We start from the raw sequence: 26921 nt of genomic DNA on the forward strand, positions 1-26921 counted from the left end.
TATGCATAAATCACAAGAAGCCAGCATCCAAGTTTAGCAGGAAATAGGGAAGGCAAATGGAGTGTTGGGTTTTATTTCAAAGAGAGAATGGAGTATAAAAGTGGGGAAGGTTTGTTAGAGCAATGCAAAGTACTAGACAGACCACAGTTGGAACACTGTGAATAGTTTTGGGTGCCTTATCTAAAGATAAGTTACACTGAAATTGACGGCAGTCCAGAAAAGTCCACTAGATTGATTTCAGGTGAGAAGGAATTTTCTTAAGAGAAGTGATGTTAGCTTGGATGGCTGGTTTGTACTTCAGAGAGATGCCAACAGCATGGGTTCAATTCTCACACTGGCTACAGTGAGAAGTGATGACACTTAAGTCATCACTCTAATGAGAGAATGGTCTGGTTAAGCTATGACAAATATTGGGGTGAATTAAGCTTTTAATAAGCTCAATTAACTCCTTATTTATTTAACTCTGGTGGGTGAGCTGCTGATTTTGTGTATGTAATATTCAAACCTTGGCTCTAAAAAGTACTTTGTGACAGAAAGAAACAAGTAGGGATAATAGGCAGGTACTCCCGTCGATACGTGGTGATGAGTGATGCTCTGCATTGGTATATGTAATTATTCACAGTATTCATTAACATCTGAGACGATAGAGCAAAAAGCCATATATCCAGATTTGTCAAAGACCCGTGGCTAAGTGATGTTGTAGTCTGCTTAGATGAAAAACAGAATTGCAAAACGACATTGATATGTTAATTGAATGGACAAAACTGTAGCATGTGGTTCCTAGTGTAGGCAACCACACTAGGGGAGCACGGTGTCTCAGTGGTTAGCACTGCTGCCTCACAGCACCAGGGTCCCAGGGTCGATTCCAGGCTCAGGTGGCTGTCTGTGTGGAGTTTGCACATTCTCCCTGTGGGCTGTGTGGGTTTCCTCCCATAGTCCAAAGATGTGCAGGCCAGGTGAATTGCCCATAGTGTTAGGTGCATTAGTCAGAGGGAAATGGGTCTGGGTGGGTTACTCTTCAGAGGGTCGGTGTGGAGGTTAGGCCGAAGGGCCTGTTTCCACACTGTAGGGATTCAAATCTAATCTAAACTGAGAAGCCAGTCTCTAGATCTAAAAATGACAAAACAGAAGACTTTCAAACATTCGGTGGGTTCCTCCATCAATGCTCAATAGCAACAGTCTAACAGGTTGTAAGTTTGCTTGCTGAGCGGGTAGGTTTGTTCTCAGACCTTTCGTTACCATGCTAAGTAACATCATCAGGGAGCCTCCAGTGAAGGGTTGGTGTTCTGTCCCGCTTGCTATTTATCTGTCTTGGTTTGTTGTGGTAGCTGCTATCATTTCTGGTTCTGTTTCTGAGAGGTTGGTAAATGGGGTCCAAATCGATATGTTTGTTAATGGAGTTCTGGTTTGAATGCCAGGCCTCGAGGAATTCCTGTGTATGTCTCAGTTTAGCAGCAATGTGTATTGCACTGTACTACAAGATGCACTGTCGAAACTTGCCAAGGCTCCTGAGACAGCAGGTATGGCAGCAGATACATGGGAACACCACCACCTACAGGTTCCCCTCCCAGCTGCTCAACATCCTGAGCAACGTCCTCTCTAAGCTGTTCAGGCATGCCAAGGGTCCACAGATTTGGAATGATATGCCAACGCCATTCCCAACATTGATTTCCAGTCTTAGAGATCGAAGCAAAACGAAACAAACTTAGCAGGGGGCGGGGGGAGGTGGGACATAGATCCTGACCTGGAAACACATCGTTGTTTCTTCCCTGTCATAGGGTCAAAATGTTGGAATTCCCTCCTTAGCAACAGCACCATGGACTGCAGTGGTTCAAAAATACAGCTCACCATCACCTTCTCAAGGGCAATAAATGTTGGCCCAGCTAGCATTGCCTATCAGTGAATAAAAAAAACAGAATTGGCAATTGGTGCTGGATAAATTGTCAGTCTTAAAATATTGAGGTCCTTTGGTTTTTCTAAGCTGAGATGTTGTGGGACAGGTATATGGATTTGGATCAAAGACCACCTGGGCCCTTTGAAAGGTGTAACAGGCTCTTGGTCTAACTAGCCTCCTAAATTCCAATTGAGAATTCTGATTGGTGCTGGGGGAAGGGTTTACTGTGAGGACTGATGTGACTGACTGCATTCACTGAAGGGCCTGGGGAGCTGAAGTTACTGTTTAACCAGGATGGAATTGATTTGTGTACACAAACATGCATGTCCTTTCACAACACGCATTGGAATTTTGTTTGCCTATATTTAGTGTTTGCTTTCCCTTTGTTTATTTAATGGAGCCAGTGTAGTTGCAAGAAGATAAACTGTGCAGCTCGAGATAATCAGTGGTAACTATCACAGTGCTCCCAACACATACAGTCAGTCTGTGCTCATTGCTCAGGAGATGATTGTATTTCTGTGATCACAGCATTCTGCTGCATAATGACCAGGCCCTCATTATCAAATTGTCCCTTGTGAAGGTGCTGACAGAGAGTTTTGCTTTTAAACTGCTGCAGTCCTTGTGGTAAAGGTGCAGTTAGGTTGGTAGTCCCATGATATTGTCACACCTTTGGAGGCTGGAAGGGCAGCACTGAGGAAGGGCTATTTGTCTGGAGAGGCAGCCCCAAGAGAGAGCTGTGCAGCTGAGGGGCTGAACGGAGGGAGGGCTGTGCGACTGGAGAGGCTGCGCCAAGGGAGGGCTGTGCGACTGGAGAGGCTGCACCAAGGGAGGGCTATGTGACTGGAGAGGCTGCACCAAGGGAGGGCTATGCAACTGGAGAGGCTGCACCAAGGGAGGGCTATGCGACTGGAGAGGCAGCCCCAAGGGAGGGCTATGCGACTGGAGAGGCAGCCCCAAGAGAGAGCTGTGCAGCTGAGGGGCTGAATGGAGGGAGGGCTGTGCAACTGGAGAGGCTGCACTGAGGGAGGGCTGTGCTCTTTGAGTTGTTCTTTTTGAATGAGGTATTAAACCAAGGACTCATTTGTCTCAATGTTCATCAAAGGAGAGGACACAGATTAAAAGTGATTTGCAAATGTAGTAAATATGATGTAAGGAAAGCCTTTTCACACAGTGAGTTGTTAGGATATGGAAAACTGACTGGAAGTGTGGGAGAGGCAGGTTCAACTGAGGCTTCCATGAGAACATTGGATGATTATTTGGACAGAAGCAATGTGCAAGGGTACAGGGGATAGGGCAGGAGAAAGGCACTAAGTCATAATGCTCTTTGAACTGATGCAGATGCAATGGACCAAATGGCCACCTCCAGTTCTATAACACTGTTTTATTCTATTTGTAGCTCAGAGGTAGGGACACTACCACCTCCACCACCCTATTGTAATTACTCTTTCTGAGAGAACTTTCCACCTCCCTTTCAGTGATGATTTCTGTACTAAACAGGTTAGTTAACCAGCACCTCCACACTGGTTTAAAACTAGGCCCGTGGTGTTCTGAGGCCTGCATGGTGGAGCTTTGTGAGTTGGTATCAGCCTGGGTGATGGCAGCAACGTTGAGATTCCTGTCTGTGTTGGGGGAGGGGACAATGGCTGGTTGCTATCTACTCTGCTGTATTGGCGAGAGCGAGACTCTATTGTATAATACACACAGCTGCAGCTGACAAGGGTAAGATAAACATTTTGCCATAATTAAAGAGTGCGAGCTGAGACAGCTAAAAGCAGAGCATTGAAAATTCTGTGGGGCATTCGGCCGAACAACATCTGTTTGCTTCTCGTTAATTGCCCTTCGGTTTCTGAGGTATCTGACTGGTCCGACTCTGCGAGGAGTGGGATTGCTGTCTGATTCTATAAGTGTACTCCGGCTTCAGGTGAAGTGAACACAGTCAGCAGACCATGTCCAACTTATGCCGAGAGCAGAGGTGATCCACTCATCCGTGTCTAACTGAGCCGGATAAGCAATTCCCAGGAAGCGTCTAGCTCCACAGAGCGTAGTGTTCTCTTGCAAAATCTGTCATGATGTTTGCCCTGAGCTGGGAACAGGGAGCCGTGCTTCTGCTAAATAGAGCTAGTGTTTACCACAGTGTGAATTTGAACTTTCTTGCATTTTATTGTGTATAAGAAGAGTCAGATAGGATCTGTTCTGACTAATAGTCCCACTTGCTGCCAATTCCTGCTCAATGACTACAGGAAAAAAATAGCCTCGCCTGTTGCTGTCGACATCATTGTTTATTTTATACAATAAAAGTTTCATACAAATATTTTCAATAATGACGCATCATTGGCAAAGACTCAACACTACCAGAGCCCAGTCTCGACTTTCCCGTTGTAAAATGTGAGCAACTGAACTGAGAAAGAAGGCATGAGACATTCAAGATAGGTCTCAGTTATTTAAAAATAGTCATAATGAAAGGAAGGAAAGGGCATTTGAACAGAAGGAGGTGACGTTTACCAGGCCAGTCATCACCAGGGTGATAAAGAGCAGGCAAGGAAGTTGTTTGAATAAAGAATGAGTTATTTGCTGACTCTCTGAGTTGAAAGGAAGGGGAAGCTAAAGAAGTGCCCAGATTTAAGTCTCAGCTGCAGCGTGGTTCTGAGTTCAAGTCCTACACCAAGACTTGAGCATTACAATCCAGACTGAGTCCCCGGTGCGGTACTGAGGGAGTGCTGCACTGTTGGAGGTGCTGCCCTTTGGATGACTTGTTAAACTGAGACCCTGTCTGGGTGTGTGTAACTGATCCCATGTGATGTATTTCAGAGAAGAAAAGGGGAGTTCTCCCTGGTGTCCAGGGGGGGGAGTATTTATCCCTCAATTGCCATCAGGAAGACAGATGATCTTGTCATTATTGCCCTACTGTGGGAGCTGGCTGTGTGCAAATTGGCTGCATACCACTAATCGACAACAGTGACTACACTTTGAGCATAGTTCATTGGCCGTAAAGCACTTTGAGATGCTCGGTGGTCATGTAGAGTGCTATATAAATGCAAGTTTTTCTGGTTGGCACAGAATAAGATTGAGTAAGAGATGATGTGAGCTGAAAATGTGTTGCTGGAAAAGCGCAGCATCCAAGGAACAGGAGAATCGACGTTTCGGGCATAAGCCCTTCTTCAGGAATTCCTGAAGAAGGGCTTAGGCCCGAAACGTCGATTCTCCCGCTCCTTGGATGCTGCCTGACCTGCTGCGCTTTTCCAGCAACACATTTTCAGCTCTGATAACTCCAGCATCTGCAGTCCTCACTTTCTCCTCTAAGAGATGATGTGAGATCAACACGGCAGTGGTAAAGGGTGAAAGTTGTTGGCACAACGAGAGGCGAGGGTTTTGAATCAGCAACACCAAGTGAGAGAAGCCTATCACCGACTTGCATGTGATGTAATGTTGGGAAAGCTGTGTCGTGCATGTTAGCAAATACAGCACAGGGTACCAGTAACTATGTCCAAATGTCACACTGTACCCTGTGGCCTTTAGTTATATCATTTGTGCAACAGAAGTCATGAAAACAGCAAAAGGTCTATCACTAAGCTCAGTTGAGAAAAGTGAGAGATTTGAGGTCTGAGCAAATTCTATTATATTGGTAATAGAATCCATAGAATCCAGTCAATTACAGACACAGTGCAAAATGGCATCAGCTTTCCTTTTGCTTTATTTTCAGAGTGATCCTTGTCTTTGCTATAAAAATGGCTAGTTATTTTTACTCAGCTCTAGAATATATGGTTAAAGACAAACACCATTTGAGGTGTTTGGCCTAACTTGTTGAGTTTGTTGCTTCAGTTTTTAAAAGTTAGTTCATACAATGTTGCTGGCTATGGCAGCATTTACTGTCCATCCCAAACTGCCAGGAGGGCAAATCATGTGGGCCAGACCGGATAAGGACAGCAGATGTCCTTCCCGTTAGGAGATTAGTGAACCTAATGGCTTTTATGACATTTGGCAGTGGTCACCATTAGGCTCCATTTTGTCATTCTAGATTTTTACTGAATTCAAGTTTCATCATCTGTCACAGTAGCAGATTCGTACCCATGTCCTCTGCACATTAGCCTGTGGTTCTGAATTACTCACCTAGTAATATCACAGTTAGTGCCAGCGCCTTCACTCAGTTTGAACTGATGCCATGTCTCGAGGTGGCACTTGGGCTCCAGATCGTCCTTCATTGAACTGGTGACTGTAAAAGATGTGAGCATCATCATTCAGCTTCTTGGCAGCAATATTAAAGCAGATGGTCTGTATTTGGTTTTCAGGCAACATTTGTTGTGTTTAGATAAGTTAAACCACATTTTTTAGCTCCGTGCCTTTTGCCTTTTACTTAGAGTCATAGAGATGTACAGCACAGAAACAGACCCTTCGGTCCAACCCGTCCATGCTGACCAGATATCCCAACCCAATCTAGTCCCACCTGCCAGCACCCGGCCCATATCCCTCTAAACCCTTCCTCTTCATATACCCATCCAGATGCCTTTTAAATGCTGTAATTGTACCAGCCTCCACCACTTCCTCTGGCAGCTCATTCCATACACGCACCACCCTCTGTGTGAAAACGTTGCCCCTTAGGTCCCTTTTATATCTGTTGTTCGGCCAGGAATTGTCTAAATAGTTTGTGATGTCGATGGTGCATCGTCTACCTCAGAAGCCTTTCGTTTAAGTAAAGAGCATGAGTTGGCAGTATCCTTGCCTCTTTGTGACTATTCTTTCTGCTGAACACATACACAAACTCAGATATCTGAACAATAGCTGTTTTCATCCATGTTTCTGCTTCTAAATGGAGCCGGGAAATGTGACCGAGTTAAGTCGTGCCAACCTGATCTGGTGAAGTGTTTGTGCTGTGCTGTATTGTAGGATTTGAACAAAATGAATGTTTCTCTTTTCTGATCTTCCATGCAAGCTCTTGTAAGAAAACTAATTCTGTTCGGAGAATCCCACCAAGTGGTAAATATGTCTTTTTTTTCCCCCTGCGTTGGCCTGTGTGAAGGATGTAAAGCAGTTCGAAATGCAGTTTTTGTCACTTTGCTGCAGGCAGGCATTAGACTCCACTGGTCTTGTTTAAAACAGCTCCACCGGGTTTATTCAGGAATGTTCTCCACAATAGTACACCTTAATTTTAGTATCAGGATAGCATATTGTTGAAAAGGGAGATATGTAACTCACATCTGGCCTCTCAAGCCTGCTCCGCCATTCAAGAAGATTATGTTTGATGTGATTACACCACGATCCCATTTAGCCCCCACAACCTTTCATCCCCCTGGCCCCACCCCCTTGCTTACTGAGGATCTATCCACCTCTGCCTTAAAAACACGCAAGTGAACTGTTTCCATCATTTTTTGAGAAGCGCATGCTGGGATGGCATGGTGGCTCGGTGGCTAGCACTGCTGCTTTACAGCTTCAGGGACCCAGGTTCAATTCCACTTTCAGGCGACTGTCCGAATGGAGTTTGCATGTTCTCCCTGCTTCCTTCCAAAGAATTGTGGATTGGCTGTGCTAAGTTGCCCATAGTGTCTAGGGATATGCAGACTAGTTGGGCTAGACATGGGGAAAGCAGGGAATGGGTAGATGGGTGGGATGCTCTTCAGAGGGTCGGTGTGGGCTGAATGGCCTGCTTTCACACTGTAGGGGTTCTATGATTTGATCACCTAGGGGTGTATCCTTTGAAGTACTTTAATGTGAGGACAAGTTGAGCCGATTAAAAATCTATAGGAGCTCATTAAGAGAGGAAAGCCTTTATAATCCCCTAATTTAATCACAGCTGGAATATTCCATTCAATGTTGGTAACCATACGTCAAGAAGGTGTTCAAAGCCGTTGAGAAAATCTGTCAAGAAGGGACCAAGAGTGGTCTGCTTCCTTACCCGAGGGAGGATGTTCTTGCTATAGAGGCAGTGCAGCTTCACCAGATCAACTCCAGGGATAACAGGAGAAGAGACTGAGTTGGTTAGGATTGTATTGTCTGGAGTTAGAAGAATGAGGGTTGAGGGTATATCATAGAAACCTATAAAATTCTAAAAGGACTAGGCAGGTTGGATGCAGAAAGGATGTTTCTGATGGAGGGCGAACCCAGAACCAGGGGTTATAATTTAAGGAGAAGGCCAATACCTTTTAGGACAGTGATGAAGAGAAATTTCTTTAGCAGAGAGTGGTGTGCTTGTGAAATCCACTCCCGCAGGCAGTGGGTTGAGGCCAGTACATTGTGCTTTCAAGAAGGAAGTAGATATTGCTAAAGATACAGATATCGCTAAAGAGATAGATATATGAGGGGGAGGGATTAGGATATTGTGCTCAAAGATCAGCCATGATGGTAGTGAATGATGGAGCAGGATCAAGGAGGTCGAATTGCCTACTCTTGGCCCTTTCTTCTACTTTTCTATTGTGTGGAGAGACCAGAGCAGCTGGGTTGCTCTCCTTAACCCAGAGCAAGGTAAAAAGGGGATTTATTCGAATTGTTCAAAATCACGAATAGTTAAGATGGAGGAAAGAAAAAGCAAGTGTTTCCAGATGCAGCCAGGCTGATAACTAGAGGACGTGGATATAAAGCGATTGCCAGAGGTGTCACATGAGGAAACATTGAGTTGGAAGATGCTACCTGAATGGGTGGTCGAAGGTGATATAGGAGTAGGTTTGGTGAGGAAAATTGAGGGATGAAATAAGAACTGAACAGAGAGGATGCACAGAGTAGGATTAATTGGACATCTGTTTGAAAAAGCCAGCAAAGACATGATGATCTGAATCACATCCTTCAAAAAAAGAAACTTACACTTACATAGTACCTTTCATCCCTTCCCCTTAAGGATATCCCAAGGAACTTCACAGCATTGTGGGTCCAACTAGATAAACTACCAATGTGATGTTGATTACAGGATCAATAGTTGCCATGAAACCAAGGGATAACTCCTATGCTTTTCTGAAAATAAAGGCTGCAAGACTCTTGGCGCCCTCCATAAACTGAGTCCTGGCTGTCCTTTATCATTGTGTTTGAAAGATGGCACCTCTGACAGTGCAGCACTCCCTCTGTACGCACCCTCTGATAGTGTGGTGCTCTGTTAGCACTGACTCTCCAACAGTGCGGTGCTCCCTCAGCAATGACCCTCTGATGGTGTGGTGCTCCCTCAGCACTGACCCTCCGACAGTGCAGTACTACCATAGTACTGCCCACCGACAGGGCAGTACTCCCATAGTACTGACCCTCTGACAGTGCAGTACTCCCATAGTACCGACCCTCTGATAGTGTGGCACTCCCTCAGCACTGTCCCTCCGACAGTGCGGAATTCCCTCAACACTGTACTGGCAGTGTCATTGTGGATTTTGTCAGTTCTCTGACTCAAGTATAGAGGTTTATAAAATCATGAGGAGCGTGGCTAGGATAAATAGCCAAGGTCTTTTCTCCAGGGTCAGGGAGTCCAAAACTAGAGAGCATAGATTTCAGGTGAGAAAAGGAAGATTTAAAAGGATCCTAAGGGGCAACGTTTTCATGTGGAGGGTGGTGCATGTATGGAATGAGCCAACAGAGGAAGTGGAAGAGGCTGGTACAGTTACAACATTTAAAAAGCATCTGGAAAGGTATATGAATAGGAAGGGTTCAGAGGGAATTGGACCAAATACTGGCAAAAGGGACTAGATTAATTTGGGATATCTGGTCAGCATGGTCAAGTTGGACTGAAGGGACTGTTTCCATGCTGTACACCTCAATTACTCTATGATTCGAAGTGAAAATGTTGCCAGTTAAACTGTAAAGAACACACTCAGCAGTATTATACTGATTGACCTTACTGAATAGCAACAAGGAATTTCCCAGCCAGAAATACAACTTATGGGATTGATGTAACCAGTTAGTTAAACCATCGTAGACTCAGTTACATTCACAGACAGCAAACATGTTTCAACATCTGTATTACACACAAATTAAATATAGAGTCAAAATGCACTCAACAGAGTAAAAACTCTCATTATTTGTTCTTCCTGAGATAAACTCCCAATTCTCCTGACCTTCTGATTCTCCATCTGCCTGTCCAGTTCACATCGCTGTGTCCGAACATCTCACATCACACAGCTGTTGCATATTCTGCACCCAATCACTGGGCAGTACAGTGAGTGTGGAGGGAAGCCATTCAACCTGTATCTATGATCATTTGGAATTGTATAATTTCCTTCACAGCAGCCAACTGAATTATTTGATCCACCTCCTCCCTTAGATTGTATAGTGCTTCCTCTGTACCACTTCTGATAGTTCAGCACTCCCTCAGTACTGACCATCTGACAGTGTGGCACTCCCTCAGTACTGACCATCTGACAATGCGGCGCTCCCTCAGTACTGACCCTCCAACAGTACGGCATTTCCTCAGTATTGACCCTCTGACAGTGCGGCACTCCCTCAGTATTGACCCTCTGACAGTGCAGCATTCCCTCAGCATTGACCCTCTGACAGTGCGGCACACCCTCATTACTGACCCTCCAATAGTGCGGCACTCCCTCGGCACTGACCCTCCAACAGGGAGGCGCTCTCTCAGTACTGACCCTCTGACAGTGCGGCACTCCCTCAATACTGACCCTCCAACAGGGAGGCGCTCCCTCAGTACTGATCCTCTGACAGTGTGGCGCTCCCTCAGTACTGACCCTCTGACAGTGCAGCGCTCCCTCAGTACTGACCCTCCAAAAGTGCGGCGCTCCCTCAGTACTGACCCTCTGACTGTGCAGTGCTCCCTCAGTACTGACCCTCTGACAGTGCGGTGCTCCCTCAGTACTGACCCTCTGACAGTGCGGTGCTCCCTCAGTACTGACCCTCTGACAGTGTGGTGCTCCCTCAGTACTGACCCTCTGACAGTGCGGCGCTCCCTCAGTACTGACCCTCCAAAAGTGTGGCGCTCCCTCAGTACTGACCCTCTGACAGTGCGGCGCTCCCTCAGTACTGACCCTCCAAAAGTGCGGCGCTCCCTCAGTACTGACCCTCTGACAGTGCAGTGCTCCCTCAGTACTGACCCTCTGACAGTGCAGTGCTCCCTCAGTCCTGACCCTCTGACAGTGCGGTGCTCCCTCAGTCCTGACCCTCCAGCTGTATGGCTGTGTATAAGGTGTAAAAGCAGAAGGAGGTCATTCAGCCTATTGAAGCTGCTCTGGTAACTCAATTCCATTTTCATGTCTTTTTGCCACAATGCTACCTCAATGATTAAAAATCTGCCTTTTCATATCTTGAATATACATAATGATCCAGTCACAACAGACTCCTGAGGTAAAGAATTCCACAGATTCACTACCTTCTGACAGAGGAAATTCTTCCCCATCTCTGCCTTAAATTTGTGAACCCTTATTCTGTTTGGGTGTATTTTGCTTTGTATTTCATTGCAATACTCTGAGTTGTCGAAACACGTTTGGTGTCTGTGAGTGTATCTGAATCCTTAATAGTTTAACTATCAGTTTGCATCAGTGCCCCGAGTTGTTTATCTGGATGTGTGTTTCTTGTTACTATTGTGTAATGTAAATCGTGCGACTGCATTAAATGGTAACACCATCACCTATACATCAGCGAATGGAACAAAAAGTCTACAATGACATTCCCAGAGTGATACAAAGAGAGAACTGTACGGTTTGAGAGTCAGGATAGAAGGAGCAGTGCAGTAATGAGAGAATGCCACACCGCAGGTGGTGTTAGTACTGCTGGAATACCGTGCTGTTGGAGAGTCAGATGCTGCACTAAGTGTTGCACTGTCAAGGGTCAGTGCTGAGGGAACACTGCATTGTTGGAGGGTCAGTGCAGAGGGAGTGCTTCACTGTCAGAGGGTCAGTAATGGCAGAGTGCTGCACTGTCAGAGGGTCAGTACTCAGGGAGCGCCAGACTGTGAGAGGGTGAGTGCTGAAGGAGTGCTGCACTGTTGGAGGATAATGCTGAGGGATACTGCACTGTCAGAGGTCAGTATTGAGGGAGTGCCGCACTGTCGGAGAGTCAGTACTTAGGGAGCGCCAGACCATTGGCGGGTCAGTGCTGAGGGAGTGCCTCCTGTCGTAGGGGCAGTACTGAGGAAGTGCTGGACTGTTGGAGATTCAGTGCTGATGGAGTGCTGGACTGTTGGAGGTTCAGTACTGATGGAGTGCTGGACTGTTGGAGGTTCAGTACTGAGGGAGCACAGCACTGTCGGAGGGTCAGTACTGAGGGAGTGCTACACTGTCGGAGGGTCAGTACTGAGGGAGCACTGCACTGTCGGAGGGTCAGTACTGAGGGAGTGCTACACTGTCGGAGGGGCAGTACTGAGGGAGCGTTGTACTGTCGAAGGGTCAGTACTGAGGGAGTGCCACACTGTTGGAGGGTCAGTGCTGAGGGAGTGCTGCATTGTCAGAGGGTCAGTACTGAGGGAGTGCTGCACTGCCAGAGGGTCAGTACAGAAGGAGTGCTACACTGACATAGGGTCAGTATTGGGAGAGCACCGCACTGTTGGAGAGTCAATACTGAGGGTGCACCACACTGTCGGAGGGTCAGTACTGAGGGAGCACCGCACTGCCAGAGGGGGGCTGTACTGTGGGAATGCTGCACCACTGTTGGGTGGATGTCAAGATTTTGATGGCAATGTTTTGGGGAGCAGTGTAGCATTTCTTGATGCCTTAATAAATATCTTTCACTCCATCAACATTTTATAAATGAAACTGTCTGGTCACTTTTGTCAATGCTTTCTGTGGGATCTTTGTAGCCCCAGACTTGTACTTCAGTAACAGCTACACATGAAAGGTACTTTGTTAGTTGTGAAGCACTTGCATTCGACCTGTAAACATGAAATGTGCTACATAAATGCAAAGCTTTAATCAGCATAAAGTCAAGGTGACTGGTTAGAATCTTTCATAACCACAAGCCGTTGGAGTGTGAACATTGTGGTGGAGCTACTGGTTATCTGCTGGTGGCTCCTAGTGTTTCCTGACAACAAATACATATTCCACTGGTTAGCATGAGCAAACCTTCACAGCCAAACAACCCAGTTTATACTACAGGAGGAGATGCTAGGGTTTGACATTGATGGAAACTGCACAATTAGGGAGGCTGGTTTGGATCTTTAAGTGACATTTTATCTTGCTGATCTCTCTTTCAAACTCGCAAAGTTTGATTTCCTGCAACAATATTAGCATTTTCATTCCCCAGGCACTGTTAAATAGAACTGGACTTCACAGCAAATTAGTGGCTGGAGGAATGGTATGTTTCAGCTGAAGTTATTTCTCTTTAATATAAAATACAACCTTCTGTCAGACAGAATTATATTCTTTGCCATAGGTGAACAGAGATCAGGTTTTTGCTGCTATGTTATTCATGGATTAATGTCCCAAGGGAAGAGTAGGTTTTGAACTGTGGACTCTCTTGTACTTTCAAATGCGTGTTATCCAAGGGTTCCAATGACACCAGGATGGGTAGGAAACTTGATAGGTGGAGAACCTCAGCAGGTCTGGTGGCATCTGTGGAGAGAAAGCAGGGACAGCATTTTGGGTCCAGTAAAGGAGGAGTTCTGAGGAAGGGTCACTGGACACGAAATGTTAACTCTGCTTTCTATCTTCTATGATGCTGCCAGACCTGCTGAGTTTCTCAAGCAATTTCTTTATTTGTTTCAGATTTTCAGCATCTGCAGTTCTGTAGTTTTATTGTAGATGGGAAACCAAGAGGAGAAGGAAAGGTCTGTAATGGGATAGAGACAGGTTAACTGAGTGGGCAGAAGGTATCCAGGGGGAGTGTAATGTGGAAAAATGTGCAATTGGCCCATCTTGGTAGGAGTAATAGGGAGAGAGTGTATAAATTAAATGGAGATTGCAGAATTGAGGTTGAGCAATCTAGGTGTCCTGCTTATAATCACATAAGGTTAGTAAGTAGGTAAAGTAAGTGATTCAGAACATAACTGGAATGTTGCCATTTGTTGCAAGGGAATGAAATATAAAAATAGAGAAGTTGTACTGCAGCTGTACAGAGGTGGGACCACACCTGGAGCACGCTGTATAATTTTGCATCTTTTTCAAACCAGATCAACAAACAGTTCAGAGAAGGTTCACCCACCTTATATATGGGATGAATAGCTTAACTTATGAAGAAAAGTTGAACTGGTTCAGCCTATACCCTTCAAGTTTAAAAGACTGAGAGGTGATCTCATTGAAATTTGTAAGATCTTTAGGGAACAAACACAAAATGCTGGAGAAATTCAGCGGGTCTGGCAGCATCTGCAGAGAGAGAAGCAGAGTTAACATTCTGAGTTCAGTTGACCTCTTCAGAAGTTGACTTTTCTCAGTTAACTTCCAGATTAGGACAAAGTTGTGTCTTGAGCCAACAGGGGTTGTTTAGCTCAGTTGGATAGACCAGCTGGTTTGTAATGTTACATAGTACCAATGGTATGGGTTTAATTCCTGTATTGGCAGTGGTTACTGTGAACAGCTCTGTTCTTCTCCTGAGGTCTGGTGACCCTCTGGTTAAGCCATCATCAGTTTTGTTCCCCTCTCTCTAATGTGAGAGCAGCCTAATCACCCAGTAGGACAATGCTGATGTTGCCTTTATTCTGAGCCCAGCTTCTGTGAAGTTACGTTGAACTCTACTCCTCGCCCCATACAGCAGGGTTTCCAGATCCTCTAGAATTTGCTTCAGATAATTCATTTAGTTCATACACTTCACTGAGTTTTGAAGTCTGTCTTGTACCTTAGTTTTGTCCCTTTTAGAAAGTTGAGGAAATTTGCAGGAAGCTGCACTAGTCTGATTAAAGGTTATCTCTAAAACAGGTTTTCTATAAATGAATCACATTCGTAAATTTTGTGAATTGACGCTGCATCCTTATCAAACGAGAACATGAAACTATGTGATATCATTTTACCAGGAGAGGGAAATAAGAACTGTGTTGTTAAAGCATTCACAGCAGAAAGGCAGCTTTAGTGTTCTTTAGACAAACATATGGAGGCTAGAGAATAAATTGAATGAATTACTGGATCAAATTCAACCTTGTAAGGTACAACATGAATAACCATTACAGTGACATGGTGACAGGGTGGTCAGGGCTGGGAACTAAATATCACAGGTTATCCCAGACTACAGGAAAGACAGGGCAAATGGTACTAGAGGATCAATAACTTCTGTGATTATAATAATTCCACAGAGCTGGTATCCTGTCACCAAATCACCCTTTACTTACACATGGAGAGTCCTCGACACTGATCCAGTTTCCTCCGAGTCATCTCTCAGAGTGAACAAAACTTCTGACGCTCCTGTTTATATCTGTCAGCCAGGGCTCCCTGATAGGGAATGTTAACCTGGTCTAATCAGGGAACTCATATTCTATGAGGTCCACTTGGCTGACCCCATTACACTCACCACATTCCTCCTCCTCTGAGTCTGAAGATAGAGGCCAATCCTTTTACTTATAGCACCCCTTGGGGCGTTTTAACACTGGGTCAGTTTTCTCTGGCTCTGCGTCAGTTACAGGGGACAGTGTGTAACATGCACGAGCTTGCCCCTTGCACCCAGTGTGTCTTGGGAGAAATTCTTTCTCTTCTTCCAGTGGCAAAGGCATTGATGTGGCGAGATCCGCCGGGTCCATCTCAGATTCAGGGGGTCTGTTCAACACTTGATGGAGAGGCAGAATCAATGAGTTCCAACAGCCTTTCGGCTGTTCTGAGGAATAAGGCACGCTTTGCTCCTGCACCATTTGTGAGTTTGCTGCCTTTATATTGTTCATGTTCAGGATCATCACACCTGCCCGGCCTTTATATGTCACTGATCCTGACCTCGTGTTGACCATGCCACTTACCATGCAGGGCCATTCCCATGGTTCCTCCACCAAACTTCATCCTCTGAAGTAAACCGCTTCTCTTGCTTGGCGGAGTCTGGCATCCAACATTGGTGTTCCTGATGTACTCCCCACCCCCAGGTCTGGCAAGATCAGATTTAACGTGGTGCAGAGTCTTCTCCCCAGTAGCAACTCTGCTGGAGCTATCCCTGTACTTGTATGAGGAGTAATCCTAAAATCAAATAGGAACCGGGACAGTTTGGTATTGAGTGAAGTGTAGGCTGTTTCTTTGAGCCTGCCTTCAAAGTTTGGACTGCTCTTGCTGCCAGACCATTGGATGTTGGGTGGAATAGAGCTGTCCTTACATATTGAATCCCATTTGGCTTTAGGGAATGCTCGTAAACATGGCCCGTTGTCTGTGGCCAGCACTTCCAGGGGCCTGTGTATTGCAAAACATGCGTACAGTCTTTCTACGATCGTCTCATGGTTGACAAATGAACTCTCTGCACATCCAGCCACTATTGAGTGGGTGTCCACAATGACCGGGAACATTGAGCCCATGAAAGGACCTAATAGCCAACGTGTAACTGAGTCCAGGGTTTACCTAGCCATTCCCATGAATGTGGGGGAGCGGCTGGTGGTTATTTTTGTCCTTGTTGGTACTCTGGGCACTGCCCCACCAACACAGCTATGCCTGCATCCAATCCTGGCCACCAGACATAACTTCACGCCAACATCTTCATTTTGAAAACCCCTGGATAATTCTGGTAGAGTTCAGCCAGTATTTTGTGGTAACTTTACTCGGGACAATCACTCGTGTTCCCCATAATAATATTCCGTCCCCTGCTATGACCTGGTCTCTCCAGGTCCAAAAAGGTTTCAGTTCTGGTTGTGATGTCCCTTTGTTTTCCCCCATAACCACCAGCTGTTTCTGTTTTGCGAGGAACGGATCTTTCTGCATTCAAAGTCTGGAATTGTCAGCTGTAATTGGAAGTGTGCCCCAAAAATTTAAAACCATTATAGTGTATCTGCCAGTGAGAGGCAGCTCAATGCATCCACATTTGCTACTTTGCCTCTCAGACGGTGTTCCAACGTGTACTTACATTCACACAGTATTAGAGCCCACTGATGAATTCAGTCTGAAGCTATGAGCAGAGCTGTCTTGTCCTCCTTAAGGGAGGGCCAGGGGGTTTGTGGTCTGTTATTGTTACAAATTTACGTCCGCAAAGGTGCTGGTGAAACTTTCTGACTCCAAGTATGATCACCAAACCTTCCTTCTCTATCTGGGCGTATTAACGCTCAGCATTAGCCAAAGTCCTGAATGCATACGCTATTGGGCATTCCTGTCCACTGAGGTACCTATGAGCTAATAGTACTTCAATGCCGTACGGGGAGGCATCACATGTCAATACCGGATCTTGCTGGTGATCCTCGTGTAGCCAACACCTTCGAGGATGATCGCTGTTTCTCCACTTCTCTAAAAAGGCCCCTGAAAGCTATGGGCTAGGCTATGTGACCGTTTCCAAGGCTGACCCTTTTTTCAGGAGTTGATGTAAGGGTGCCAGGATGGAGGTATTTTCTGCAATAATGAACTTTCTGTAATAATTCAGTGGCCCAAGAAAAGACCTTGGCTTTGGTGCAGACCTGGAGCCAGGACACCTTTGATCCCCCTCACTTTATTTTCCAACGGGAGTACCCCAGTCCTGTTCACTTTTGTAGCCCAGGTAGATCAATTGGGGTGACTGGAATACACATATTCCACTTCAAAGGTGCACTTCCGCCTGGGAGAAATGTCTAAGGAATATGTCCAAGTTCTCTAATTGCTCCTTATTGGTCTTCCCTGTTATTAGCACGTCATCTAGATAAATGGTGATCGAGGGTAGACCTTGCAAAATGACCCCATTGTCTGCTGAAAAATGGCACAGACTAATGACAGCCCAAATGGCAGTCTTGTATATTGGTACAAGCCATTATGGGTATTAACTGTAGCATACCTCTGAGAATCCTCATCTAACGATAATTGCAAGTACACATGACTCATGTTCAGCTTTGTGAAGAACAGCCACCTCCCTCACCAGTTTTGCGTATAGGTCCTCTATGTGAGGGATGATGTATTTATCCAGCTGTGAGAAATAGTTTACCGTTTGTTTAAAATCCCCACAAAGGTAAACCCACCCATCAGGCTTCGCAATCAGTACGACTGATGCTGCCCATTCCACAATTGGATTGGTTTGATGATTCCTTCGCTTTCCAGCCTTCTGACCTCTGTCCATATTTTTGCCTTTAAGACAAATGGCAGAGGCCGGGCCTTGCAGAATCATGGAACTGCTTCCTGGTCACATGCAAGGAAGCCTTGGCTCCTTTGATAATCCATAGCCCTTCTTGAAAAACATGCGGTATTTCATTAGGACCTCACTCAGGCAGTTATTTTTTAATAGAAGAATATTAAGCCAATCAAGGTGAATCTAGATTAGATTAGATTACTTAGATTAGATTAGATTACTTACAGTGTGGAAACAGGCCCTTCGGCCCAACAAGTCCACACCGCCCCGCCGAAGCGTAACCCACCCATACCCCTACATCTACATTTACCCCTTACCTAACACTATGGGCAATTTAGCATGGCCGATTCACCTGGCCTGCACATCTTTGGACTGTGGGAGGAAACCGGAGCACCCGGAGGAAACCCACGCAGACACGGGGAGAACGTGCAAACTCCACACAGTCAGTCGCCTGATGCAGGAATTGAACCCGGGTCTCAGGCGCTGTGAGGTAGCAGTGCTAACCACTGTGCCACCGTGCCGCCCATAAATCTAACTCAACCAACTTTCCTCCATCAAACTTGGGCCCCAGCCTTTTACTACAGTTTGTGGTAACTGAGCCAGCTGCTTCTCCTCAATTGTACTCTTAATCTGGAAAGGTTTCCCAGTATAGGTTCTAGCCAGGGCCTTACGCAAACTTAAGGGTTGGAATCGAGAGTAAAGACTGGTTATGCAATCACTGAAATGGCCGCAGCAATATCAACTTCTGTCAAAGGTTTAACTGTTGAACCAGATGTTTATTTTGTATCTGATTTGGATATTGCGAAACAAAACCAGATGTAGGTGGACTTCCCAAGGTGTGCAACTCCTAGATACCAGCTTTTTGAGATCTCTCACTCAGTTTAGGTCCAGTAGGACTCTTTTGCTATCTTGAGTTTGCATACCAGCAGCAACTATAATGACTTGCTGACCCTGATCCTGAGGAAAATTTTAACCTTTTAGCTGAGGTTTGGTTCTGTTTTGAGGTTTTGTTGTGGGCTGGCCTAGAGCCCCTCTGCTCAGGATATGTCCTGAGTGAGGCTCTGCAATTGTCTTCACTCAAGTGTTGTTCTCCAAGCTCAGTCAGACTGATGAGGGTGTCCACTTCCATCAGAAAATCCTGCAATTCTTATGCTCCATTTGCTACATTTTCCAATGATCAAACAGGCACTACAACTGGCTTTAAGTCCAGTTGGGATTCAGCTAGTAGGCACTTCCGCATTGTTACATCCTTAGTTCCACTCTCATTGCCACTGAAGTAACTCTACAGAGGTCGGTATACTGTCACCAAGTCACTCTTTATTTACACCAGGAAATTCCTTGGCAATGGTCCAGCTTCCTCACAGCCAGCTCTGAGTGTTTGAATATCTGAGACTCCTGTTTACATATATCTGTCAGCCAGGGCTCCCTGTTTGGACCAGGTTAACAGCTCCAATCAGGGAACTCATATTCTTTGAGTTCCTGATGAAGTGCTTATGCTCGAAACGTCGATGACATTCCTGATGAAGAGCTTATGCTCGAAACGTTGACTCTCCTGCTCCTCGGATGCTGCCTGACTGGCTGCGCTTTTCCAGCATCACATGTTTTGACTCATGTTCTATGAGGTCCAACTGGCTGACTTCATTACAATCACTGCCTTGATTGTGAATGGAATTACCTCAATGATGAGAGGATACAATATAAAGTAAGATTATTCAGCCCTGGTAATTTATCCACCTTCAAGGAGGTCAGTCCCTTCTTATTATATTTACTTTGGTTAAAATTTCACATTCCTCCTCTCACTGTGTACATTGTCTCTCTCCTTTGTGAAGCAGAGACAAAATACTCATTTAAAACCCATCCACCTCTTCTGCATCGACGCACAAGTTACTGCATACATCTGTGATAGGCCCAACCTTTTCTTTCATCATCTCTCTTGCTCTTAATGTTGCAAGAATAATTACTTGGATTTTCCCTAACTTCACAGCCAACATTCTTTTCATATCCTCCCTTTGTTGGCCCAATTTCCTCTCATTTCGCTTCCATTTAATCTGTATTCCTCTAATCCTCCTAAAGTGTTAGGATTTTTGAGCTTGTCAAACACTAATCTTTATGCTTTTCCTTTCCCATGTGATTCCAGATAGCCAGGGATCCAGAGATCTGGCAGTGCCATCCTTTCTGTTTGTGGGTACTTGTCTAGAACATGCCCATAGAATTTCCCCTTTGACTCACACTGAGTTGCCAGTGACTTTCCTTTCAAGTAGTCTACTTCTGCCAGATCAGCTTTGTAAGGTTTGCCTTCCCCCCAGCGTAGAACGCTTACTGTCGTTGTATCACTCTGTCCTTCCATCATGATGGTCAATGTAACCACATTATGATCGACTGTTGAGTACAATGTGAATGGGAGTAGGGATGTGGGAAAGCATATTAGTTAGTAGGGTGGCAACACAAGTGGCTTCTCCCAGTAATGGGAGGCAGCAGCGGCTGCAGCAGAGATGGATTGTCCCAGCGAATGCTACGTTCGCTTGAGTGGTGGGGGGGGGGGCGGGCTGACAATAGCGGATGTGAGACCATTACAGAGACCTCACCATTGACCAGCAGTGAACAGAGGAGTAGCAGAGAGTAACAAGAAGAGAGAAAGATTAATGCTATTGCAGTAAAGTCCGCCATTACAATCAGTGTTTCAATATGGTGTCTAGGCGTGGTCTTTTGCACATAACAAAACATTTCACTGTGTTTTTATGTACATGTGACAATAATTCTAATTGATCCCTTTATTTAGAAATGGTTTAAACAATGGGATAGAAAGCCAACATCTAAATCTGACAATTACGCAAGGATTGGCAGCCAAGTGTCGATGAAAGTATAAAATTACAAAGAGATATTGATAGCGATCTGATCAGACTTTAGGTTCTCCAATTCAGTGAGGTTCCAGACCTGATACCCAAACTGTTCACCTCTTGGGGCTAGGAGGACTGAAATGTCTGTTCCTCTTTATTCACAAATCCTCAGATTGCAGCAACTAGCTTAGTTTGAAAAGTATTCCTTCCTTTATGGATACTTTTCTCCCAGATCCGAATGAATTTATGTTTTAAAAGGAAATTAATTAACAAGCCTTTCTTGAATTAACAAAGGGAGTGAGTGAGCTAACTACGTACAGGAAGAAATATTAACACCACATGCATACACAGACTAGAAATAGGAGGTGATTATAAACAGGTGAGAGTTAAAATAAACAGATATACAGGTCAGTCTCTGAATAGCTTGTGAAAAACATATGGTTGGACTTGGCAAATCTTGCAACTGGGAGCTTCGACCTTGGTGGTTGAACAATTGGTTTCATAGTTCCCACATTTGCATGTAAGTTAAGATTCTGTGGCGTTTTGATAAAATTTTTCCAGTGATTGTTTCCAGCATTAAGGATAAATGAGAATGCTGTTATCCCATTTCCCTTTTGTCTGGATTTAAATCTTAGAAAGGAAATATTGCCCTTAAGGGTGAAGTATAGGTTTGTTGGAATGACATTGGATTCCAAGAGTTAAGTTTGAGTGGGAGATTGAACAAATTGGGTTGTTTTCCCTGGAATTTAGAAGTGTGGGTTTTCCTCATGGCAATAGACAAGGTAGATAGAGAGAAATGATTTCAGGAGTTGCTAGGGGATGGTGATGTAGGATTAGGAGCAGATTCTGAAAGTTAGAGTTAGATCTTTCAGGAGTGACATTAGGAAACATGCCTTCAGACAAAGGCGGGGTAAGAGATTGGAACTCTCTGAAAATAGTGATTGATGCTCCATCATTTAACTTTAATGATAAGGTTGCTGTAACAATTTTGTGATCTTATTGCTTTCCCCGTCTTGATTGCTCAGTTATTTTGCAAATAGTGACCAGCTCAGCATGGTTCAGATGCACTTTGCTGGATTTGTAAGTGTTGGGAATGCATATTCCTTTTCAAGGACTTTGTGAAAAACAGGAACTGTTTGGGCACTTTCTGAATTGAAAAGGATTTTTACCATACAGTTTCTGGGGAATTGGTGTCAACACTTCAAACCTGTTGTTAAGGGACCTCAAGTGAACTTAGGTGGTGCAGTGGTTAATACTGCTACCTCACAGCACTAGGGACCCAGGTTCAATTCCAGCCTCAGGTGACTGACTTTGCATGTTCTCCCCATGTCCATGTGGGTTTTGTCCTGGTGCTCTGATTTCCTCCCACAGTCCAGAGATGTATAGGTTAGGTGAATAAGCCATGCTAAATTGTCCAGAGATGTACAGGCTAAGTGGGTTTGTTATGTTAGTGGGGGTTGGGATGCTCTTTGGAGGGTTAGTATAGAATGGCCTCCATTTGCACTGTAGGGATTCTAAGTTAAAAGCTTTTAGGAGATGGTGTTTATGATCTTTAGTCACTGAAAGCCTAGCTTTGAAAGGCCTATGAGGGCTTCTGTCTAAGGTTGGCATATTCTGGACTTAATCTTATGAATTCCCAAGACCCTGTTTTAAGAATAAGTTTTGTGTTATAACCAATGAATCATTTTGAGTTCCTTAGAGACGTCTGGTGAAAGTCTCTTTTATTCTGGAGAGTATAAGGCAAAGGGGATTGAATGGCCACGTTAGTGATTGAACCAACACGTGGAAAGGATTGGTGGGACTGGTGGAGTGATGGGACATGATTGCTGGCACATTCTGCTTGTCCCATTCGTAATGCAGGGTAGAACATAATCCTGACTGGAAACATTGCCCAATGTGTTGGAACAGTATGGATCCAGGGATCAGAGCGACTGAAATTGGGCAAGGCTGTGGGTGTTTGTGAACATTAATTGATATTGTGGTTGTCTAATGCTGGTGAAGAAAAAGAAAAATCTGAACAACGTAGCAATTTTCAATTTTACAAAGCCGAGTCAGCGGAAGTAGCTGCCAATAGAACTCTCCGGAATTTGTTTTTGTCTAACCCTTTCATGTAGGATGTGGTGCTGGTGGCAAGACTTCTTCTGATTTACCCATACACTGAAGTCATGTCAGTCTGCAGTCACGAATTGGCCAGACTAGGTAAGGACAGCAGATTTCCCCAGCGATATTACTGAACAATTTTCCCTCTGAGCTGAATGGATACTACATATTCACCTTGGGTTTCTCCTGCTGATGCCACACACGGACTTTAAAGGTCCTTACACTGGCTGCTGAAATCGTTAGTGAGTCACGTTGTCATGGTCACCATCGCTAAGGCTAGTGTTAAATCCCCAGTGTTTCAATGACAGAATTTAAAAATCCAGCAGCAGTGGGGCGTGAACCCACAGCCGCTGGGGCTACCAGACCACTCACATTACCTTTACACCACCTTCTCCCCTAAGTGACTGTGTAGAATCATTTCAGTTTATTGTTCACGTTTCTGTGAATGAACTACTTTACTCCTTGAGTGTGGTCACGTTATTTTAGAATGTTAAAATCTGCTGAACAGCTTTGAAAAGGGCAGCTGAGTCCCATGGCTCTTGTAAAAGTTTCTGGGCATCATCTTTTTGGCCTGTAGTCCCCCCATTGGTTAGTTTGACACTGATTGCTAACTTAAGCACTTCCTTTGTTTAATCCTGCTTTATGGTTGTACTAATGTGTTTTCCTATTCTCCCACTGTGGTCCTAACAGCATGGAAAGAGACTCCGGTCCAACTAGTCCACACTGACCACGTTCCCAAACTAAACCAATCCCACCTTGGCCCATAGCCCCCCCAAGTCTTTCCTATACATGTACTTATCCAAATGTCTTAAACCTTGTAACTTCCTTTGGTAGTTCATTCCAAACACACTGTGTGTTTAAAAAAAAGTTGCCCCTCATGTCATATTTTAAATCGTTCTCCCCTCTCCTTAAAAATATGCTGCTACATTTTGAACCCCCCAACCCTAGGGAATAGACCTTTGCTATGCCCCTCATGATTTTATAAAATTCTACAAGGTCACCTCTCAACTTCCGATGCTCCAGTGAAAAAAGCCCCAGCCTATCCAGCCCTGTTTTATAACTCAAACCCTCCATTCCCAGCAACATCCTGGTACAGTCAGTTCTGACATAATGCGATAGTTCTGTTCTCGAACGGTCTCATTATAGAAGAAAATCTTACAGCACCATTTAAACTAATGGGGCCGGAATCATGTTATAGTCAATACAGGTTAAAGTTCGCGGTCTATAAATAACGGGCTAAATTCTTCAATCACATTAAAGCCGATTCGTGTTGAAGAGACACACGTTAAAGCAGAGCCGATTGGATATGTTTTCTGAACCCCCTCCAGTTTAATAATATCCTTCCTATAACTGGGCAATCAGAGCTGCACATAATACTTCAGAAGATGCCTCACCAACGTCCTTTACAACCTTAACATGACGTCCCAACTGCTATACTGAGTGGTCTGAGCTATAAAAGCAAGCATTCCAAACGCCACCTTAACCATCCTGTCGACCTGCGACACAACTTTCAACGAACTATGTTCCTGAACCCCTAGGTCTCTGTGTACTACAAAGCTGCCCACAAATCAGCTGTAGCAAACACACAGCAAATGCTTCAATATATTTTAAAAGGATGGGTGTAAATGTTGTGTGTTGTGCTGTTTCAATACTGCAGTTCGCGGTTGCAGATTTATCACAGACTAACCTGTTATGATCCTCCATCGTGCATTACTCAACTCCTTTCTGCACCCACTGGAGGGTGGGCTCAGCAGTGCATCTGTGGGAGGAAGCAGGACACAGCTTTGTGAATGTGCTGGCCATAAGAGGACAAGGAGATGACATTCAACAGAGCACGACTTACCACAGATCAGTTATTGACCTTCCATTAGGTGGACAAGGTCAAAGTCACATGACACCAGGTTATAGTCCAGCAGATTTATTTGAAATCACAAGCTCTTGGAGCGCTGCCCCTTTGTCAAGTGAACTATAGCCTGGTGTCAAGTGACTTCTGACTTTGATCACCCCAGTCCAACGCCGGCAGTTCCACATCATGGCTTTAATCAGGTGGAGCTGAAAAATGTGTTGCTGGAAAAGCACAGCAGGTCAGGCAGCGTCCAAGGAGCAGGAGAATTGACGTTTCGGGCATAAGCCCTTCTTCAGGAATGAGGAGGGTGTGCCAAGCAGGCTAAGATAAAAGGTAGGGAGGAGGGACTTGGGGGAGGGGCGTTGGGAATGCGATAGGTGGAAGGAGGTTAAGGTGAGGTGATAGGCCGGAGAGGGGGTGGGGGCGGAGAGGTCAGGAAGAAGATTGCAGGTCAAGAAGGCAGTGCTGAGTCCGAGGGTTGGGACTGAGATAAGGTGGGGGGAGGGGAAATGAGGAAGCTGGAGAAATTTGCATTCATCCCTTGTGGTTGGAGGGTTCCTAGGCGGAAGATGAGGCGCTCTTCCTCCAGGCGTCGTGTTGCCATGGCAATGGAGGAGACCAAGGACCTGCATGTCCTTGGCGGAGTGGGACGGGGAGTTAAAGTGTTCAGCCACGGGGCAGTTGGGTTGGTTGGTCCGGGTGTCCCAGAGGTGTTCTCTGAAACGTTCTGCAAGTAGGCGGCCTGACTCGCAATGTAGAGGAGGCTACATCGGGTGCAGTGGATGCAGTAAATTATGTGTGTGAGGTGCAGGTGAATTTGTGAAGGATATGGAAGGATCCCTTGGGGCCTTGGAGGGAAGTGAGCGGGGAGGTGTGGGCGCAAGTTTTGCATTTCTTGCTGTTGCAGAGGAAGGTGCCGGGAATGGAGGTTGGGTTGGTGGGGGGTGTGGACCTGAAGAAGGACTCGCGGAGGGAGTGGCCTTTCCGGAAGACTGATAGGGGAGGGGAGGGAAATATATCCTTGGTGGTGGGGTCTGTTTGGAGGTGGTGGAAGTGACGAAGGATGATACAATGTATCTGGAGGTTGGTGGGGTGGAAGGTGAGGACCAGTGGGATTCTGTCCTGGTGGCGATTGGAGGGGCGAGGTTCAAGGGCGGAGGAGCAGGAAGTGGAGGAGATGCGGTGGAGAGCATCATCAACCACGTCTGAGGGGAAATTGCGGTCTTTGAAGAAGGAGGCCATCTGGGTTGTTCGGTATTGGAATTGGTCCTCCTGGGAGCAGATGCGGCTGAGGTGAAGGAATTGGGAATATGGGATGGTGTTTTTACAGGGCGCGGGGTGGGAGGAGGTGTAATCTAGGTAGCTGTGGGAGTCGGTCGGTTTATAGTAAATGTCTGTTGAGTCGGTCGCCCGAGATAGAAATGGAGAGGTCTAGGAAGGGGAGGGAGGAGTCTGAGACGGTCCAGGTCAATTTGAGGTCGGGGTGGAAGGTGTTAGTAAAGTGGATGAACTGTTCACCCTCCTCGTGGGAGCACGAGGTAGCGCCGATACAGTCATCGATGTAGCAGAGGAAAAGGTGGGGTTGGTGCCAGTGTGGCTGCGGAATCAGGTGGGTCTTGCTCGGGATAGAATACATACATACATCACTGGGAACAAAGTTGCATTTAATTTCAGTTTTTTAAAAAAAGATACCCACTTTTGCAGGTTCAGTTTAGCTCAGTTGGCTGGATGGTTGGTTTGCTGAGCAGTGTGGATTCAGTTCCCGTCCCCAGTTTGAGGTTACCATGAAGGACTCTCCTACTCAACCTGTTCCCTCACCTGAGGTCTGGTGGCCCTCAGGTTAAATCACCATCAATTGCTTCTGTCTAATGAGAGAGCAGCCTCTGTGGTCTGGTAAGACTGTGGTGACACAGCAACCCACTGTCTCTGAGTCCCTTGTTACTGTGTGGAGTTTGATGTAGGGCTTTTGGTGAATTTGCAACGGCTGGCTTATTTTTGTACTGTCAGGACAGTGATGGGTTCTGTGGAGGAAGTGAGGACTGCAGATGCTGGAGATCAGAGTCAAAACATATGGTGTTGGAAAAGCCCAGGCAGCATCCGAGGAGCAAGAGAGTTGATGCTTCGAGCACAAACTCTTCATCAGGCATTGCTGAACCTCGAAACGTCGACTCTCCTGCTCCTGGGATGCTGCCTGACAGGCTGT

At 45.5% G+C, this 26921-nt stretch overlaps 1 protein-coding gene across 1 annotated transcript in view; it reads left to right on the top strand.

Annotated features, from left to right (window-relative positions):
• Positions 1–26921, top strand: part of LOC140457934 (tetraspanin-9-like) — a 201496-nt gene that overhangs the window by 10953 nt on the left and 163622 nt on the right. The gene's annotated exons all lie outside the window — the stretch shown is intronic.

Source organism: Chiloscyllium punctatum, chromosome 32 (assembly GCF_047496795.1).
Source record: "Chiloscyllium punctatum isolate Juve2018m chromosome 32, sChiPun1.3, whole genome shotgun sequence".
Classification (NCBI taxonomy): Eukaryota; Metazoa; Chordata; class Chondrichthyes; order Orectolobiformes; family Hemiscylliidae; genus Chiloscyllium; species Chiloscyllium punctatum.